This window comes from Panulirus ornatus, chromosome 43, assembly GCF_036320965.1.
Source record: "Panulirus ornatus isolate Po-2019 chromosome 43, ASM3632096v1, whole genome shotgun sequence".
Taxonomy (NCBI): domain Eukaryota; kingdom Metazoa; phylum Arthropoda; class Malacostraca; order Decapoda; family Palinuridae; genus Panulirus; species Panulirus ornatus.
The window spans coordinates 2,809,352-2,815,925 of record NC_092266.1 but is presented as its reverse complement, the minus strand read 5'-3'; positions in this window follow the sequence as shown (position 1 = coordinate 2,815,925).

Sequence of the window (6,574 nt, the reverse complement as noted above, 5' to 3'; positions counted from 1 at the left end):
CCAGGACATAAAGCGAATGTGTGTCCTTACACATGGGACTCATTCTCACGTGAGCCTCGACCAGAACAAACGCAGTCAACAACCCATGTCATCACAACCTCGGTCGTCACAATTCTGCCGACCTAGTCATGATTTCCTCCAGTCAGACATCAGGCTGACCTTCACCCGCTCGCGCCCAACACCACCAAGCAGGTGTTCATATCATAGCAACGCTAGACACACTTCAGCGGAATGCCGAGCATTAGCTAGACAGACGTCACCTAACACAGGTTCATCATGTCATTATCAACAATGACAATCTCTCGCTCATAACAAGACTCCATCACATACGGAACTCTTAAGACATTTTCGTTCTTCGCCATTTTCTCACATTACAAGTTTCGATTTAGTGGGTTCTTTCCAGGATAAGCCAATCACAATCTTTCCAGGATAAGCCAATCACAATCTTTCCAGGATAAGCCAATCACAATCTTTCTAGACAGCAGCACGGAAGCAGATGTCATTCATTATGATTTTATTCAACCATTAATGGGGCACACTCAACTTGTTCAATGCTCGGACTTTTACCCATCCCTTCAAAGTATCTCAAATGAAAATCTCGACGTAAGGGGCACTATTAGAATGAACATTCGCATAGGCGACTCGGTCATTACCGTAACCCCTTACATTGTTCGTGGTGTAACTTTTCCTGCTAATTGTTACTAGGACGCCACTCTATGTGTGGGCACAACATAAGATCTGTCCTATTTATCATGTGGTTTGTGTTGATAATACGTTCCTGCCATTGTCAGAGAAGAGTTCTCACTCAGTCAGAGTCATTAATACATCTGCTCCCACGTAGGCCCTGCTTCACGGTACACAATACGCATCCTTTCTACTTGTCCACGTGATCATTGCCCTGGTAAACTGAAAACAAACATGACTCTGCATAGTAACACATTAACGAAGGTTCCTCTCTCACTTTCTCGAACATGGATGACTGATCATGAACTTAGACATCGTCAGGGTGATCTCGCACTAAGAGTAGTTGCTGAACCTTCCTCACTAACTGTCACACGACTATTCATGATGGACGCCTCTATTCATGAGACCCCAGATGGAGAGGTCACCATATACATTGCCAATACGGGACGCACTCCTGTCCGTCTCCGTAGAGGGGCCAAGCTTGTGGAATTCTCCGTTTTGAAGTCCGGAATTCAAGACGAGGAATTGCATGAGTTTAATATCCGTCTAGTCTCACATTCCATTAAACCACCACCACCTACTCCTCCTACCCCTGACTCAGCAGTGCACGGCTCGAGTCAGCTCCCCACCATCACCCCTGACATGATATCCAAGGTAGGATTAACCAAACATGTTGACCAGTTAACAGACTTACTTAACCAGTATAGGTCTACTATTGCCTTATCAGGAGAACCACTCGGTAGAACTCATTTGGATGTTCACACTATTAACTTAGAGAAAAACACACGTCCCGTTGACGTCCCAGCCTATCGATTGCCACACGCGCACAGAGACATGGCAAACAAACTTGTTCAGGACATGTTGAAAGATAAGGTTATAGGGAATGACGATCACCATGGAATTTACCACTTCTGATCGTTCCGAAAAAGGACGGAATTTTTAGACCAGTCATAGATTTCAGAAAAATTAACAAGGTCACTTTGAAAGATGGTTTCCCATTACCAGTGGTATCAGAGCTTCTTCATAGCCTCGGTAACAATAAGGTATTTTCAACTTTGGATTTATTGAGCGGATTTTGGCAGATTCCCTTGACAGAGGAAAGCCGCCCCCTGACTGTGTTCAGTACGCCAGATGGTCATTGGCAGTTCATATGCATCATGGCCTTCGGTCTTCATTCCTCACCGGTGATCACCTTCTCAAGGTTAATGACTAACATTTGTCGTCACATGTTGGGCCAAGATGTATTGGTCTATCTTGATGACATAATTGTCATGTCTCCAGATATTGCTTCTCATTTCAAAAGTCTTGAGAGAGTATTTCTACGACTTAATGATGCGAACCTAAAAGTCAAGTTATCCAGATGTTCCTTTCTACAGACAAGAATTAATTACTTAGGTCACACCGTTGATGAAAACGGTATTCAACCTAATGCAGATAAAGTAAACACAATTGTAGAATGGCCAGTCCCTTCCACAACAGACAAGGTCAAATCCTTCCTTGGTTTAGCAGGATATTATCGAAGATTTATCGCTAATTTCGCGAAGATCGCAAACCCCCTCACTTCACTTCTGAAACAGGGAGTTACATTCCAGTGGTCTACAGCGCAAGACAATGCGTTTAACTTACTCAAGCAACACTTGATCGAGGCGCCTATCCTTCGATTTCCCAACTTTGAGAAACCCTTCATTTTCCACACAACTGATGCTTGTAAACAGGGTCTTGGAGCTGTACTTATGTAGGGGTCAAATAAGGGTAAACTTTTTCCCATAGCTTATGAGAGCCGTTCACGTTCGAAGACTGAATCGAAATACTCAGTAACTGAGTTAGAAGGCCTTGCAGTTCTTTGGGCACTCAAACATTTTAAGGAATACATATATGGTTACCCTATTACAGTTTAAACAGATCACAGAACACTGTTAGGTATTTTTCAAAGACAAGATCCTACAGGAAAGTTTCAGAGGTGATTTTTAACTATACAAACATTTGACCCAGATTTTCGTTTTGTTTCTGGCTCATCCAATGTAGTTGCAGACGCGCTTTCCCGCATAGTGGGTGTAGCCGTTGTAGGTAATTGCCCCGTAGATTTTGATGTAGAAAGGTTGAGACGGCATCAACAGGATGACCCAGTCTGGGGTCCTGTCATAGAATTCTAGAGGGTGAAAGATCTTCATTGGATGCTAAAACAGTTGTTCCAGTCAGAGAATTGTATTTAGCACAGGGAGTCTTGTGCAGGGACTCGAAATTAGGAGTGCCTGCCTGTGTTGTTAAACAAACAATAATTCAAACAGCATTAGTACAGGATTTCTTGAAGTAAGCACATAATTCACCACAGGCCGCACACCCAGGCGCTGTAAGCAAACTCGTTTGAGGTATTCTGGCCAAGAATGCAGAAAAACATTACAGATCATATTTTGAGGTGCCAAACCTGTAACACACACAAGGGAAGTCCCACTACCCCGCAGATTGTGTTGAAATATCCTTTACCTTCATACCCATGGGAAAGAGTTCATATGGACATATTAGGAGGTTTCCCTAAGCCCATGGCAGGCTACAGATACATTTTAGTAATTACTGATGCCTTCACGAGATATTGTGAATTAGTCCCAATTCAAAATAAAGCCGCAGCCACGGTCGCTAAGACGTTCAAAAAATATATCTTAGACATAATGCGCCGAAGATTTTAGTCAGAGATAATGGAGGGGAATTTTATAACTCACTATTGGAAGAACTCTGTAAATTGTATGACATAAGTAAATGTAATATAATGGCACATCACCCAGCCTCGAATGGCCTGGCAGAAAGGTTGAACCGTAAGATCCTCCAGTGTCTTCCCTCCAACATTGATTTTGATCATGATGAATGGGATGAGTACCTGTCTGATGTCCAATGTTCATTAAACTCTGGATATCATAAGTCAATTGGAGACACACCCTTCCGCGCTTTACACGGTTTTGAGAAAGTGTTGCCGTATGACATAATAGCGTCCCCTCCTTCATGTCCAGCGGTCCAGAAATCAATTGTAGCGGAAAAATATCGCACGACTCAATTGATTCATCAAAGGATCAAGGAAAATCTAGGTGAAGCCACTACAACCTTCACGAACCAGGCTAATAAATCCGCGAAACCATCAAAGGTACGTGGCTCCCGGACTCTTGGTAATGGTGCAGGAATTTAACTATAGAAGTGAGATTCCTAAACTTGACCCAAAATGTTCTGGTCCCTATAGAGTCTTAGCTCATTTAAAGGGACATAAGTTTAGGGTTCGACATCTAAATACTGGTGACATTCGTGAAGAACATGAGGACCACTTGAAAGTTGTACAGTATTGTGAACATGACCATCATCATCATCATCCCAGCCCCACACCAGACAACACTCCTCAACTCTCAAACAATGTGAAGCAACCACCTTCTACCAATGTTCAGTCTGTCCCCACACCACCACCCTCACATCACCACCACCCTCACATCACCACCACCCTCACATCACCACTACCCTCACATCACCACCACCCTCACATCACCACCACCCTCACATCACCACCACCCTCACATCACCACCACCCTCACATCACCACCACCCTCACATCACCACCACCCTCACATCACCACCACCCTCACATCACCACCACCCTCACATCACCACCACCCTCACATCACCACCACCCTCACATCACCACCACCCTCACATCACCACTACCCTCATACACACATCAATATTCATTAAGACCTCACTTTTAAGAAGTTGCTAAGTTTATCATTTTCCAGGTTCTTCCTTCTCATGTCCTTATGGTGTCTTCCTGTACATGACACCATGGCAGTACCACGCGCCCTTCTCACGACTCCCCGCGGGGTCCACCTTGTGAGGGACACAGTTAAGTTGGGCCTGGAGGGTCTACCCTACACTTACGATCATTTACTGAAACTACTGGAGGCCGTGCTTGGCTTACGGTCTAACTTACTCAAGTTTTACACCAGTGTAACGATCAGAAACTCTAGTGTTGCTCCTCCTCACAACTTTGTTACAACAGTGGACCTGGAAACTGAATAGTACCTGTGTGATTCTGTATGACATAATACAAGACATTGAATCTCCAGTAAATACTAACGCCATGATCAACACGAAAAAGCAAAGAGAAGCAAAAGAGCTCTGCTTAATTTTGTAGGTTCCCTCCACTCATACTAGTTTGGTGATGATGATGAAGAATGATGATAGAAAAGTCCCTTCCAAGGAAGGGCAGGAAAAGAGAGAGGGGAAAGAGCAAGAAATTGTTAGAGGAAGTGAATTTTAGAGGGAGGAAAAGAGCCAAGTCTTAACCCAGCTTGCACAGGAATAATAGGATGAGCAGGTCAAAGATGATGAGTGGAGGGCAAGATTTTTTTTTTTTCTTTTTTTTTTTTTTGAATATAGGAGGAGATGGATCGTATCTCTGGCTGATGGACACTGATTTTACCAAGGCCTTCCCCGCACGGACTTAGCAGCAAGATCTATAGTGATTTTTAGTTTTTAATATATTGGCACTGGATGTTGTTCAGGTTGGATATTGAACATGTTATCTGGGTGATCTATTGCCAGGAGATTGTTGAAGTAATCAGTCCAGTGAGTATGATGTATTTGAAATCGCTCTACTTGTCTTTCAAACAATTTCCTCCAATAGATGTTTAATGGAGGGATTCGTGCTCTCCCATGAAGTTCTGTGTTCCTGATGAACTCCTGCCATTTGATGTTAAAAAGCCAACGTAGAGCTTTGTTCTGAATGATTTAGAGTGCATGGATGTTGGATTGGGCTCCGAGTTCAAGAACTGAAGGGGCATAAGTGATAAATGATCGTATTAATGCTTTATAGAAGTGCAATTTGGTTTTGACTTGCGCCTCTCTGAATCTATACAGTTTCACGAACTCTGCTCTCGCGATAGCCGCTCTAGACTGAATATGTCGTCTCATTCTCCGGTATACATCATAATTTAGGCTCAGCACAGTGTTGGTGTTTGAGATGGGAATGGGTAAATGACGGTGTATACGGGAGTGTAGGTACACATTAGTTATGTTGCATCTCTGTCGTACATTAAAGTAGGATATGTTGGATTTTGCAGGATTTGTTTTAATCCTCCATTGTAGCTCCCAGAGCAAAACGTGGTCAATTTCCTGTTGGGTTCTATTGATTAACTGTGTGAGGGTTCTGGCTCTGATTAGCTGTGTAACATCATCTACATATTGGAGAGTGATGGAGTCCAGGTGTATAGGATTGGGAAGATCATTTGAGAAGAGTGTGTGAAGATTGGGGGCCAGCACGGAGCCTTGGGGTACACCGGCATTAAGGAAGAAGTAGTTTGAGTAAGTGTTTCTGTATTTGATTCGGTTTCTCTTTTGCTAAGATAGTTAGAGAGAAGCTTAATGGTGGGTAGTGGAAGTTGGAATTGGGTGCTTAGTTTGTACCTCAATCCATCGTGCCACACGGTGTCAAAGGATTTTTCAACATCTTTTGTGATGAGTGCTGTCATTTTGTGTGTCCGCGTGTTGTTTCTTATGTAGTTCGTAATGATGTTGAGTTCATCTTGTGTGGAGCGATGGTGATGAAAGCCAAACTGTTTGTGTGAGAGTAGGTTGTTGTTTGTTAGGTGTTGTCTAAGTCTGTTGTATAAGATTCTTTCAAATGTCTTCCCAATGGACTCAAGTAGGCTGATAGGTCTGTAGTTCACTGGGTCTCTGTTGGATCTGTTGGGTTTAGGTATCATTGTGGTTGTTGCTGTTTTGAAGGCCACGGGAAATAGTCAGAGGCTAGTGCCGCGTTGAAGAGGAAGGTGATGGCTCTAATAGCGTTATTAGGGAGATGTGTAAGTAGCTGGTAACCAGTGCCTGAATTACCTGGGGCTACTCTGGGTGATTTGAG